We start from the raw sequence: 15,447 nt of genomic DNA on the forward strand, positions 1-15,447 counted from the left end.
GTGCGGTATTCCTTGACGTTGCGCAGGCTTTCGACCGAGTCTGGCTCGATGGCCTTATGCATAAAATCAGAACGTTACTACCGGAAAACACTCACAGGATACTTGAATCGTACCTTTACAACAGAGCCTTCGCCGTGAGATGCAACACTACAATATCCGACGATTACACGATAGAGGCTGGAGTTCCTCAAGGTAGCGCCCTTGGTCCAACTCTATTTCTCCTTTACACCGCAGATATTCCCACGAACGAGCGGCTAACTACTTCTACATTCGCAGACGATACCGCGATCTTAAGTCGGTCCAAATGCCCAATTCAGGCAACAGCACAACTAGCTGATCATCTCGTTGTGGTGGAGAGGTAGTTATCAGACTGGCGTATAAAAATAAATGCGCAAAAGTGTAAACACATAACGTTTACTCTTAACAGACAAACGTGTCCCCCGCTAACTCTGAATAACACGCCACTTCCACAAGCTGACGATGTAACGTACCTTGGCGTCCACCTTGACAGAAGACTTACATGGCGGAGACATATCGAAGCTAAGAAAATTCATCTAAAACTAAAATCCAATAACCTCCATTGGCTCATAAACGCTCGCTCCCCCCTCTGCCTGGACTTCAAGGTTCTGCTCTACAATTCAACGCTTAAGCCAGTCTGGACTTACGGCTCCCAATTGTGGGGAAACGCGAGCAGCAGTAACATCGACATTATCCAGCGAGCACAATCAAAAATCCTGAGAACTATCACTGGGGCACCTTGGTATGTTCGGAACGACAACATCCACAGAGATCTTGGCATTCTACCCGTAAAAGATGAAATTTCAAAACAAAAGGCGTCCTACCACACCAAGCTAACTTCTCATCCAAACCAGCTCGCCAGGGGCCTAGCCAGGGTTTCCAACCGGACCCGATTGCAACGAAATGACCTTCCAGCTCAGAAATAGTTATTAGAGCCCTTACATCTCGCGTCAGTCAACTTGACTGTCAGATATAGCTTTTTAATTTAAGATTTTATATACTTATTGTTAGTCTCAATTCAGAGAAGATTTAATAAATAAAATGCATACGTAAAAAAAAAAAAATAAAAAAAAAAAAGACCTTCGGCACGCCGTACCTTGAGACAAACCTTTCCCGGATTGCCTTTTCAGCGTTTCTGTGGTAGCCCTACGCGTTGGCACTTTTTCCGTCCACTTCGAGAACCGATCTACGAAAACTAGTAGCATCGAGCTCCCGTGCTTCGACCGAGGAAGCGGCGCATAGTGTGCCCCAGGGCTCCTCTGGGATCTGTGTGAGCATTTTTCCGGTTGCCTGCAGCTGACTGGACTTGTACCTGAGGCAGCTCTCACAGTTCCGCACGTACTTCCTAATGACGCGGTGCATGCCCGGCCAATGATACCTCGCTGCCACCCTCGCAATCGTCTTCCGGCTGCCCATGTATCCGGCCGTCGGCATATCGAGGTTTTCGGCCATGACTCGCTGCCTTGATCCGATTGGTACACATAGCTTCCATGCGACCACATCCCGTTGCCTTCTCTGTGAGGAATGTGCCGGTACAGCCGGCCTCCACTAAATAGCCCGGATATTTTTGGGGGTGCTGTGCTACCTTGCCCCTCATGTCCCTTATCCAGGGCTTGTTTCGCCGGTTGGCCAGGTGGCTTCGTTTTCATCATTCGCCAGGTTTCAGGTAAGGGCTGCCGCGACAGTGCGTCCGCCACAATATTCAGCTGGCCTTTCCTGTATGCGATTTCGAAGTTGTACTATTGAAGCTCCACTGCCCACCGTGCGATTCTTCCTGTTGGGCTCTCGATGCTATTCAACCACTTCAGGGCCATGTGATCTGTTATCACTTTCAAGTGGTATCCCTTCAGCTATGGCTTTAATTTCCTTATGGCCTACACGATTACTAAACATTATTTTTCAGTGGCCGAGTAATTCTTTTCCGACCCATTTAGGGTCTGGCTGGAATAGGAGATCACCCGCTCGCCGTGGTTGGAATTTTGAGTGAGAATGGCACCCAGCCGATAATCCCTGGCATCGGTCTGCAGCACAAACGGTTTTGTGAAATCCGGGTATGCCAAAATTGGGTCGGCGACCAACCTCGCCTTGACAGCTTCAAAGGCCTGCTGGTGGAGGTCGGTCCATTCCCATTTGACACCCTTTCGGAGAAGGGCGTTCAGCGGATGCACTAGCGTGGCCAAGTTCGATTTGAATTTCCAGCTGCGTTTTTACGTCTCCACATTTACCTTCCGCCATCCGTACTTACCTCTTTGTGGGTCCAACCTTTCATGCCGCCCGCAGTCTGTCCGCCAGCTCTTTGCTGATGAAACTCGCTGTGTCGCCGGTGTCCTCCGTGGCTTTAACATTCGCGTCACCTATGAGCACTGTGAAGGACAGTTGCTTTTCTTCCGTCTTCAGGTCGCCTATTATTTTTGAGAGGCAGCACCTCACGATCCCTGGCCGCCCCTCGGAGGCTGGGATTGTTGCGCGTTTCCCGAACAGCACTCCACCGTTCGAACACCTATCTTTTCGTATCGCCAGCAGAACGTGAGTCGCCGGTTTCGGCACTCCTTCATCCAATGATCTGCGCCCCCGCATCTGCGTTGGCTGGATTCTGGATAAATCCACTGCGATCGGCTGGTGGTCCGTGTTTCTGCGGCGTATGCCTCCGTGGCGCGTTCGTGTCTTCCTGGCACCGCCTACACACCGCACCCTGCTCTGCCCTTGGCACTGGGCTGTTCTGTGTTCTCTGGAATAGTTTTCCATTTCAAAATTCTCCCGTTGCTCCTCCACCTCCTCGAACTCGTCTGCCAGCGCCATCAGGGTGTCCAGGTGCCGACACTCGTACAACCGCATAAACATTCGGGGGGACGGCGTGTTGTTCTCCTTTATCCTGTTCAGGACTTCTTTGGCAGACATACCCAGAGGCCGCATCAGCGTCTACATGTCCACCAATCCTTAAATTTTTCCCCGTGTTTGCGCACTCAGCGCTTGTATTTAAATCACTAGTTGTAGGGCGAGAGCGGGAGCCAATAAAGCTTTCGAATGTTCGCTCTTGCGAATTCGCCCCGTCTCTCGCCACCGTAGCATAAGTTAGGTTCTAAGAGAAATTATTGAAATATAATTGTTAGTGATCCATCGAACACCATCGTAGCCACTCCTTTTCGTCGCGCTTTCGACATAGTTTCACAATTTTTCGCAAATTAAAATCGCCAGAACTACTGCGTTCACAAAGTTTTCGCGTTGTTAATACAAAATAGTATTAAATTTTCACGGTGACCCCGACGTGATCAGCAGTAGAGTTCGCGAGTTTTAATTTTTTTGTCGGTGAAAACTATAAACAATACCAACAACAATCAATTTATTCGTGTCGGTTCGGCCAATAAATTAAATTCAATAATTTCGTCGCTGGAAATTTTCTGGCGTTCTTGAAGTTGCGCCTGACGTTTCGGCAATTTTAATTGCTCAATTTGCTGATGCCGCCAAATGGAAGACAAAAAGGAAGTTGCAATTATCAAGTCGGCCATCCAGGTATAGAGTGCCAAAAGTTGAAAGTTAATCTGTGGCGTTTTGTCAATTGTGTTTTGGCCCATCTTTCAACTTTTTGCATTCGTGTTAAAATCGGTAGATAGTGAGCATTCTAACCAAGAAATAAAAATTTGCATGTACTAACAACCAAAATTCTACAATAAACATAATATATTTCGAATTATATGTGAATCGCTTTGGCCAAAGAACAAGCAATAAAATACTCGTCGTCGACCCAATTAGTGCGAACTTAATTCCCCCAACTTTCGTCGTAGTGAGCACCAATTTAGGGTATAAATAAAAATAGCTGGAAAAAAGTGCAAATTGTGAAAATTGTAGCTCTCAGAAAATTAGCGGCAATAACTTTCGCTGCAGTTTGTCCGAACATTTCCCGCGCTTTTCAGAATTTTCCCGCGCTTTTCCAATTTTTCCGCGCTTTTCATAATTTTGCGCGCATTATGGCGTCAGGCTTATATATTCGTTGCCCTTAGTTATCGGTCAGTGTATCATTCTCCGTTAGCATCTGCATAGGAAGAGCCGCTAGCCGCGTACACATACACACGCACACCGACACCGCTGCCGCTATTTCGAGTTATCTTTTGTCGTTTTCGTTCTCGATCGCTGCAGCAGTGCAATTTTCGGTCTGCCTAAACGTTTGTTCGTTTTTTCGGTACGCTTGAGCTTGAGCGGTAGCTCCCCTATAGTGCGTGCGTGCGGCATATACTGTCGCAGGGTTTATATAAAAAATATAAAAACCCTATTTAGATTTTTCGCTGTAATTCTCTCGGCACTTAGCTCCCTTACACCGTGTGCGATCGGTATAGTACTCGTTGATTTTTTATTTTATTATGCAACAAAAAAAAAAAAAAAATAATTTAATAAAAATAAATATTTAACACCTCTTCGATACCAACCAAATAAATACAAATAAACGCAATGGCAACTAAGGATATCGAAGAGCTTAAACATCAACGAGATGTCTGCATGAAAAGTATTAACCGAACTTATCGCCACTTAAAAGAAGCTAAATTATCTATAAATCCGGTCGAGCTTGAGTGTCGATTAGAGATTCTAAATACGCACATTGAAAATGCTTCACTTTTGCAAATCCAAATAGAAGTGAAAGATACAAAAGATGTATACCGCGAAGAGTTGGAAGAGAGGGCCGTAATGACAAAGTCATTGCTGATTTCAATTTTAAATAAGTCCAAACAAAATAATATCGAGAAATCCGCTCGGCCAGCAAATCGCCCGCCTCAATGCCGTCTGCCGAGCATTGATCTCCCAACTTTTAGCGGAAAACACTCCGAATTTAAAAATTTTATAAGCCTTTTCGAAACTTTCGTTGACAAAGATGACACTTTACACGATATTGAAAAATTCAATCATTAAATTTCGTGTTTAGCTGGAGACGCTTTAGGAACAGTTAGGGTCTTTCAAGTCACTGCGGAAAATTATCCCAAAGCCCTTGCTAGCCTGAAGCGGGTGTACGACAATGATTGTCTTACTTTTTTTGACAACATATCGACACTTTTTAATTTGCAAAAAAATTCCTAGCCTTCAGCTACAGCCTTGAGAACCCTCATCGACACGGTCACAGCCTTGTATGACTCCTTGCTGTCTATTGGGGATGATAGACGCATTACTAATGCCATTTTAATACATCTGGTAATGAGCAAGGTCGATGCAGGAACTAAAAGAAAATGGGAAGAACAGTTAGATTATACTTCGCTTCCACTTTGGAGCGAATATGAGGCGGCCCTCAACAGGCAATACCAACACATGGTAGCAGAAAAGGCTTCCAAGCCCAAAACTGTTCAGAAGACCCAATCTAACCCTAAGAAGAATGGAAAAGGAGTTTTTCGTTTGTCGCTGCCAGGAACGACTCTGTTCAATGCATGTATTGCAACTCAGCTGAACATCAGATTGGAAACTGCGCTTCCTTCGCAGCCCTGACAGTTCAGCAAAGATTCGATTTCGCTAAAAGAGCACCCTTATGCATTAACTGCTTAAGAAAGGGTCACACTGTCAAAAAATGCAAATCGAACAGATGTAGAGTGTGCAATTCCTCACATCACACTTTGCTACACATATATGCCCCAAACACAAATCTCGCGTTGCCACCTCCTTCTCAGCCCACGCTCATGCAGGAGTCTCCATCCACTTCGCATGTATTGCATGCGAATGCATCGGATCGAGTCATTCTTGCAACTGCTGTTGTGAGCGTCCAAACAAAAAGCGGCGAGTTTGTATTAGCTCGAGCGTTGCTCGACTCTGGTTCAGAATTAAACTTTGTAACCGACGAGCCCGCTCAGAGGCTCAAAATTACAAGAGAGGACGTGTGCATGAGCTTGCGAGGCATTGGTGGAACTAATGCCCAAGCCACAAAAAAAATACACACGATTGTGAAGTCGCGAGTAGGGAACAGCCAATTGTCGTCCGATTTTTGGATTATGAAAAATATTTCTGGTTATCATCCGGATCAAGCGGTGAACACCAGCGGGTGGAGGGTGCCTGAAAATATTCAGTTGGCAGATCTATTCTTCTTCAAGCCCCAAAAAATAGATATGCTTATCGGCGCTGAAACATTCTTTGAACTTTTATCGATTGGCCAGATAAAGCAGGGCCCTGAATTCCCCATCCTACAAAAGACAGTTCTCGGCTGGATAGTGTCAGACAGATGTGCCTCTGAAAATAATAAAAACGCTGAAAAAATGGTACATCTCAGCTGCCAGGAGGAAGCGTTGGAGTCAATTGACACAACCCTGCAGAAATTTTGGTCTGTGGAGGACTTGCCGCCCAAGGCTAAAGTCCATACTCCTGAGCAACAACTCTGTCAACAACACTTTTAGAAAAATACTCAAAGATTGTCGTCCGGTAGATTTTCGGTTCGTTTGCCGTTTAAATCTGACCCAAATACTCTTGGTTCGTCATACGAAGTTGCGAAACGTAGATTTTTGTCGCTAGAAAGGAAATTGTCTAAGGACCCTTCGCTGAAGAAGATGTATATTGAATTCATGGAGGAATATGTTTCACTGGGCCACATGTCTTCCACCAATGACAAAATTCCGAATACTCCGCACTATTTCATTCCGCACCAATGCGTTTTACGGCCACAAAGTACTTCAACTAAGTTGAGAGTAGTTTTCGATGCATCGAGCCGTACTTCTACGCAGGTAGCGTTGAATGACATCTTGATGGTAGGCCCAACTATTCAAGAGGAGCTGTACTCGACTCTGCTTCGGTTTAGATTGCATAAGTTTGCCCTTGCGGCCGACGTCAAAAAGATGTATCGCCAAGTGATGGTGGACGAAGCTGATCGTAACTTCCAGCTCATAGTATGGAGACGAGATCCTTCTGAGTCCCTGAAAATCTTTAAGTTGAACACCGTTACATATGGAACTTCGCCAGCACCCTTTTTGGCGATTCGGTGTTTAATGCGGCTAGGAGAGATGGCGCAAGCAACTCATCCAAAAGCCGCAAAGGTTATTCAGAATGATTTTTATGTTGACGATTTGTTGACTGCCGCCGGATGCGTTGAGGACCTGAAAAGCCTTCGAGACGAAGTTTCTCAGGTCTTGCAAGAGGCAGGCTTTGAATTGGCAAAGTGGTTTTCAAACTGCCCAGAGTTATCCGCATCTGATAGCGCTGTAATGCCACTTATGGCAGACTCAGACGTAACCAAGACCCTTGGCGTGGTTTGGTTACCGGTTAAAGATTACTTTCAATTTCGGTTGGATGACTCTTTCCTGGATCTTCGCGCGACAAAACGAAATATTTTGTCGGTGACTGCTCGACTTTTCGACCCACTTGGCCTCTTGTGTCCTTTGGTCACAAAGGCAAAGATGTTGTTGCAGGAACTGTGGCTTCGAAAATTAGATTGGGGCGAGTCGCTACCGATGCAGTTGCTCACGTCGTGGGAGACGTTTAAAGCGACGCTTCTGCAGCTGCCTAAAATTAAGGTATCGCGATTCTTCAAGTCCCGATTCAAATACATGGTTTCGCTGACGCTTCCATGCGAGCGTATGGAGCGTGCATCTACGTTCGGACTCAAACTGCTGAAGGTTTGAAAGTGTCTTTATTGACCGCCAAATCGAAAGTAGCTCCCCTCAAGACGAAAACTTTGCCTCGCCTTGAGCTGTGTGCAGCTCACCTTTTAGCAGATCTCTATAATCGTGTCAGGCCATTGCTAAATTCTCCCATTGAGAATGTTTTCCTGTGGACAGACTCCGAGATCACTTTACACTGGATTAAAACCCATCCCTCGTCGTTGTCGGTTTTTGTTTCGAACCGGGTTGCAGAAATTCAGGAGTGGTCGGAGAAAGCAATTTGGAGACACGTTCCCACGAAAGTCAACCCAGCAGATATAGTGTCCCGAGGATGTGACGTAGAGGAGCTTACAACGTCCATTTGGTTCGGTGGGCCTTCGTTCTTGCTAGACTCAGAAAATAATTGGCCTGTAAATAAACATTTCGAACTGCCGGCTGATGTAATGTCGATGGAGCTACGCAAATCGGCAATAGCTCTCGTAGTCAACCCAGAGCCAAATTATGTGCTTCAGAAAATAGAGTCCTTTTCGTCGCACCTGAAGCTTCTGAGAGTTTTCGTGTGGGTTTTTCGTTTTATTCAAAGGTGCAGAAAGGTGTCGAAGCCCTTTGAAAAAAGTATTTCGCCAAGAGAACTGGATTGCGCTTTTGATAAAATTGTCGAAGTTGTCCAATTTCACGAGTTCAGGGACGACATAAGTAAAATTCGGAAGAATAAACCGGTAGCAACGAATATTCAAAAGTTAAACCCTTTTCTTCAGGAAAATAAATTGAATTGGTGCTCCTCGACATTGCTACGAGTTGGGGGTCGGTTATTGAATGCTCCTATCCCGTACGAAGCCAAATTCCCGTTGTTTTGTCTAAAGGCTCACAGTTCGTCAGATCCTATGTGTCATACCTGCACGTTACGAACTGTCACGCTGGCCCACGAGCTCTCGTAAGTCGTCTGCGCGAGAAAATCTGGCTAGTTAATGCTCAAGAAGTCTGCCGACGAACAGTTCGGTCGTGCATGCGCTGCTTTCGCTGTAAGCCGCAACTCTTGACGCAAATTATGGGAAACTTGCCAGCAGATAGACTTCGAGCTCTCCGCCCGTTCAATATTTGTGGCGTTGATTTTTGTGGTCCCTTCAGCACAACGTATCGTATCCGTGGTAAGCCACCGTACAAGTCGTACGTGGCCTTGTTCGTCTGTTTTGCGTCCAAAGCGGTCCACTTAGAATTAGTGTCTGACCTAACCACTGATGCGTTCTTGTTGGCATTTCAAAGGTTCGTGAGTCGTCGCGGGATTCCGGAGAAGGTGTGGTGCGACAACGCCACCAATTTCGTCGGCGCAGATCGCCACATGAGAGAGTTCCGAGCCCGTCTGGAGGAGCAGGGGGGCGGTATCGAAACATTCGCATCAAAAAAAGGATGCGAGTTTGCGTTCATACCGCCCAGAGCACCGCACTTCGGCGGACTATGGGAGGCAGGTGTGAAGTCTGCAAAGCACCTGTTCCTTCGGACGCTAGGCCAAGACCTCTTGACCGCGGAGGAGCTCGGAACTCTGCTCACCAGCGTGGAGGCCGTGCTCAACTCCAGGCCCCTCGGCGCTCTAAGCAGCGACCCGAACGACGGCGAGGCCCTGACCCCCGGGCATCTGCTCATCGGCGGCCCTCTTCTGGCCCCACCATCAGCGGCGCTCCCGGACCAGATCAGCCTGACCTGCTTGCGACGATGGCGAGGTGTCTTGTCTCTCAGGCACAGGTTTTGGCAGCGATGATCCCGGGAGTACATCTCCAGCCTCCAACAGCGGTCCAAGTGGCACCAGGGGGAGCCCAACCTCGTCGTGGGAGCGCTCGTCGTCGTCGCAGAAGACAATCTTCCGCCCCAGCAGTGGAGGATCGGACGAGTGGTAGCGGTGCACGCCGGCGCCGATAGCAAGGTTCGCGTGGCGGACGTCAGGACGCAGGACGGCGAATATCGGCGAGCTGTTCACCGACTGGCCCTGTTGCCCGTTCTGGGCTGAAGGACGTCGTCCCTTCAGAGGGGGCGGTGTTTGCGCACTCAGCGCTTTTATTTAAATCACTAGTTGTAGGGCGAGAGCGGGAGCCAATAAAGCTTTCGTCTGTTCGCTCTTGCGAATTCGCCCCGTCTCTCGCCACCGTAGCATAAGTTAGGTTCTAAGAGAAATTATTGAAATATAATTGTTAGTGATCCATCGAACACCATCGTAGCCACTCCTTTTCGTCGCGCTTTCGACATAGTTTCACAATTTTTCGCAAATTAAAATCGCCAGAACTACTGCGTTCACAAAGTTTTCGCGTTGTTAATACAAAATAGTATTAAATTTTCACCCCGTATGTCTGCCTCCGCTGCCTGACCTGTTCCGCTAGCTTCTCCATGTAGCCTCGAGGGAGCCTTGCAAGCTGAATATGAAGTCTACCCAGCTGTCCCACTGCCGGCTGTTACCTATGAACCACTTTAGGGCTCTGCCCTGCAGCAGCTCCGGCATTGCTCGAGGGATCTGGTTTATATTGTAACGTACACACCTAGGTGTACGATACAATTTTTAGTAGTATGTAAAGTTATAGGTGTAAGCGTCTTATCATGAATAATAAATATTAAGTTAATAGTATGTAAGGTTACAGGTGTAAGCGACGCATAATGGATAGTAAATATTAAGTTGAAACCGAATATTAAGCCGTAGTTAAGTTCCAAACCCGAGTGGCAACGCCAGCCGATATTTAGTGAGTAATAGAAAATACTAGAAATTAAGGAACATACTAGAAATCCCGAAAGCGAGAAAAAGGGAGCGTGGGGAAACACCGATCGAGCGAGCGCTCTCTTGTGTTGGAATGGTAAGACGGGGCGGACGTGTCTCCCGCAGTAATTTTCCGTGTAATCCGAGTAACGCCTCGACCACGCGACGGCACGTGACAAATGAATAAGGGACTCTTGTGTCGGAATGGTAAGACAGGGCGGACGTGTCTCCCGCAGTAATTTTTCGTGTAATCCGAGTAACTCCTCGACCGCGCGACGGCACGTGACAAATGCCGGAATAGTAAAACGGAGCGGACGTGTGCGGTAGCTCAGCGATTTTTCCGGATAATCCGAGTGACGCCTCGACCGCGCGAAGGCACGCGATCAGTGAACAAGTGGGCTGATTAGTGTTTTGAGGTTAGTGTACACAAAATTCCTCTCCGTTGAGTAAAGACGGTGTAGCGAACTCGTAGGAGGATAGTAGATAAATAAAATAACCTAGAAAAAAAATAAAGAGAAGTTAAAGGTTAAATTCCCCGTTCGTGATTCTTTTTATTCGTAGTATCCTAGCTTCCTTCCTCGTAGTGCATGTGGCCTGTAGGCGGACATCCGTCCCGTCTGGTCTAGTATCCTAACCTCCCTCCCCGTAGTATTTGAGACCTGTACGCGGACACCCGGGTAGTCTGGTCTAGTACCTTGGTTCCCCACATCGTAGTATTTGAGACCCGCACGTGGACACCCGTCCCGTCCGGTATAGTATCTTAGATTCCCCTCCTCGTAGCGCATGCGACCGGCACGCGGACACCCGGGCCCGTCTGGTCTGGTACCCTAGTTTTCCTCTTCGTAGCGCATGCGACCGGCACGCGGACACCCGGCCCGTCTTGTCTAGTACCCTAGCTTCCCTCCTCGTAGCGCATGCGACCGGCACGCGGACACCCGGCCCGTCCGGTCTAGTACAATAGCTTTTCTCCTCGTAGTGCATGTGATCTGCGCGTGGACATCATTCCCGATTGGTCAATCATACCGCCATCCTTTTCCCTCCAATCCCACCCGCGTCTGACAAATTCTACCTGGCTTGGCCTCGCCCGAAGGTCCATCCCGGTGGATTTTTGGCATCCGATACGTCGAAAACGACTTGCGCGAGACGCCACCCCCCGATCCTACTCTCCCGAAATAGTATCCTGGCTTGGCCTCGCCCGAAGGTCCAGCCCGGTGGATTTTTGGCCTACGGCACTTGAATTGTACCGGGCATACGAAAACATGGCTCCAGAATACTGACTGTGTATTAAACGCAGTGAATTCGCGACTTTGACACAGTTGACCCATATGGCCACAGAACATGAGAGTGTCAAGCAACTCGAGACGACGCGACGCGAGCCAAGAGCAACCATGGACAGGAACCAAGAAGAACCTCAACTTCGCCGATCGCCGAACCCATTCCGGAATCCGGTGAATACGACGCAGACAGGACACGTGACCCACCAGATGATCGGTCAAGGAACCTCACGACAGGACATACGGATGGCTTGTAATCGCTGTGGAGAGAACGGACATCTCCAAAGGAACTGCCTCAACCCACGTCGGGATTTCTGTTGGGACTGTGTCGGGAAACGGAGAACGCCTCCGCCGGAACCCGGGTGCGGCGGAGACGAACGGAGCAGCAACCCGACCCCAGTAAAACCCCCGTTGAGATTACACGGGGGGTCATCACAGCAGCGATAGAAGTCGGAGGACAACGTGTGGACGCCACCATTGATACAGGGGCATCGAGGAGTTTCGTCAGTGAAAGTTTTACTCGACTGGCCGCGAGTGCAGACGAGTTACAGGATGTTGTCACTAGAATAGCGTTGGCCGACCGGTCATGTCTGGATGTGACGAAGCTCTGGCCGGCACTACGGTGCTCTTACCTATGTTAGTAATGCCCACCATGTTAGATCGTGTAATACTTGGAATGGACTTCCTCAAAGTAGGGGGAACTCAGGTGCGATGTGGTCGAGCTACCCTCGACTTGCAAAATGAAGCCCAAGCGGCAGGAGACCCTCTCTTACAGCCAGTACTTATAAAGGCGCGGGGCAACCAGGCCAGAAGAAGCAGAGACACCCAGTCCTATTCCTACGCGAGCTATGACCCCGAACATCAATGCCGGCGCGCCCATTAGGATGGGGACGGTAGAAAACGACGAACAGCGGCAGAGCACACTATTGAGTCCGGCGCAACAAAGCTTCATCGATAGGGAACTGGCCTTATTCGAGAAGCTGCATGGGGTGTCTCACGTCGCCGAGCACACTATCGTCATGCGCGACGACAAGCCCGTAAAACAAAGGTATTATCCCCGGAACCCTGCGATGCAACATGTCATCGATGCCCAAGTAGACGAACTGCTCCGTGACGGGGCCATCGAACCCTCCAGAAGCCCGCACAGCGCTCCCATCGTATTGGTCAAGAAGAAAACTGGCGATTGGTGCATGTGTGTAGATTACCGTCAGTTAAACGCACACTCAGTGCCCGACGCCTACCCAGTCCCGAGAATCAATCACATTCTGGAGAAATTACGCCACGCCCGATATATCTCCACGTTGGACTTGAAGCACGGCTATTGGCAAATTCCCATGGCTAGGGATAGTCGCCAGTATACAGCGTTCACGGTCCCTGGGAGAGGATTGTATCAAGGGAAGGTCATGCCCTTCGGGTTGCATTCTGCCAGTGCCACGTTTCAACGCGCTCTGGATAGTGTAATCGGCGTGGAAATGGAACCGGTCGCCTTCGCTTACCTAGACGATATTATTATCATAAGCGCGACAGAAGAACAGCACTTTACTCATCTCTCGGAAGATTCCGCAGATTGCGGGCGGCGAATTTAAGGATAAATCCAAAGAAGTGTTGTTTTTTCAAGCAGAAACTCGTTTACCTCGGTCATGTTATAAGCAGTGACGGAATTCATACTGATCCCGAGAAGGTGTCTGCGATCAACGGGTTGAAGGCCCCCTCCAACTTAAAGGAACTCCGCTAATGGATCGGGATGGCCTTATGGTATGGGAGATTTGTCCCTAGCTTCGCGACTATCGTGCAACTGATGACTGCGTTACTAAAGAAGGGACGGAAGTGGACCTGGGGACCAGAACAACAAGCCGCCTTGTAAAAAATTAAAAGATGCCTGCCTGAGTACTGCTCCCGTATTAGTCTGTCCGGATTTCGACCAGAAGTTCATTTTGCAAAAAGACGCGAGTGACGTCGGCTTGGACGTAGTTTTATAACAGGTCTCCTAAAGTCAAGAGAGGGTCATCGCATACGCTAGCCGTCGACTAAGAAAGAGTGTCTGGCCATAATCTGGGCAATCCGGAAGATGCGGTGCTACCTGGAAGGGTACCGATTCGAGGTCGTTACTGACCATCTAGCTCTCAAGTGGCTAAATTCTATTGAGAGCCCTTGGGCGTTAGAATTGCAGCAATTCCAATTCGACGTACGCTATCGACGAGGTAAATTGAACGTCGTGGCCGACGCACTTTCTCGACAGCCTTGTGAGGTACTGCAAGGAGCTGTCGAACTCGAGGACCACTGCAACTGGATCAAAAGGATGAAAGACCAAATACAGGAGGAACCCGAGAAGTTCGCCGATTACATGATTGAAAACGACCAGCTCTACAGGAACATGGGCTACCGAGCTGACGATGAGGACTACTCCCGTGGAAGCTCTGTGTGCCCACTTCCCGAAAGGCCGCGTCTTACATGAGTGCCACGATTCCCCGACCGCAGGACACTTGTGAGTCCGAAAAACGATCACTCGTCTGACGCAGAGGTATTTCTGGCCCGGTATATATCGTGACGCAAAACGCCATGTTCGCCATTGTGAATCTTGTCAAAAGGTTAAGACGGAACAAACCAAAGCGGCAAGTAAGATGCTAACCCGTGTCGTCAGTGAACCTTTCGACATTCTCTGTGCGGACTTTGTGGGCCCACTGCCCCGGTCGAAACAAGGAAATACTATGCTTCTGGTGTTTCACGCCGTATTCTCGAAATGGGTAGAACTGTTACCACTCCGGAAAGCCACCGCAGCTCAAGTGCAGAAAGCGTTTCGGGAACGCATACTTGCACGAGTGGGCATTCCCCGGAAGTTCGTATGCGACAATGGAACCCAATTCACGAGCCGGGTCCTAAAAGACTATTTCACCAAGCTCGGCATAGAAATCCAGTACACGGCTCCATATTGTCCACAGGAGAATCCCACAGAAAGGACCAACCGCACTGTGAAGACGCTGATATCCCAGCTGTCGGAAGGCGACCAGAGTTCGTGGGATAATATGTTGCCAGAGATATCCCTCGCGATCAATAGCAGTATATCGGATTCGACGGGGTATATCCCCGCGTTCCTAACTCAAGGACGTGAACCACGCTTGCCTGCGATGCTGTAAGATGAACTCACCCCCGGATCGGCGGTCGTGCATACAGGCCCTGAAGACAAGGCGTCTCACCTCTAAGGAATCTTCGACATCATACGAGCGTCTCAAGACCAGGCGAGACTTTACAACCTACGAAGGCGAGAATGGAGACCCACGCTCGGCAGTCAAGTCTGGCTTCGACAGCATACCTTATCGAAAGCAGCCGAGGGATTCGCCGCCAAACTTGCTCCCAAGTATGACGGCCCTTACACCGTTACGAAGTTACGACGGCGACGGATCGCCAACATATCCCAACTCAAACCATACTACGCAGAAGCCACTCTAGACAGGATCGATGACAGCGTCGCCGGACTGAGTAACCCGGCACAGTAAGCAGCATGCAGCCGCAGATAAATTTAATAACCATTGTATAATCACTGTATAACCATTGTATAACCACTGTATAAGCCTCGTATAACCATTGTAATAGATTAAGACCGAGTCCTTTGTTAGCTACACCGTCACGTAGGGAACTCGAAGGTTAGTTTACCGGCGACGGGCGCCTCTTTATCGCGCCACGGGAAGAAAGGGTGGGGTGTAACGTACACATCTAGGTGTACAATACAATTTTTAGTAGTATGTAAAGTTATAGGTGTAAGCGTCTTATCATGAATAATAAATATTAAGTTAATAGTATGTAAGGTTACAGGTGTAAGCGACGCATAATGGATAATAAATATTAAGTTTAAACCGAATATTAA

Source organism: Drosophila elegans, unplaced genomic scaffold, assembly GCF_018152505.1.
Source record: "Drosophila elegans isolate 14027-0461.03 unplaced genomic scaffold, ASM1815250v1 contig_536, whole genome shotgun sequence".
In the NCBI taxonomy this organism is placed as follows: domain Eukaryota; kingdom Metazoa; phylum Arthropoda; class Insecta; order Diptera; family Drosophilidae; genus Drosophila; species Drosophila elegans.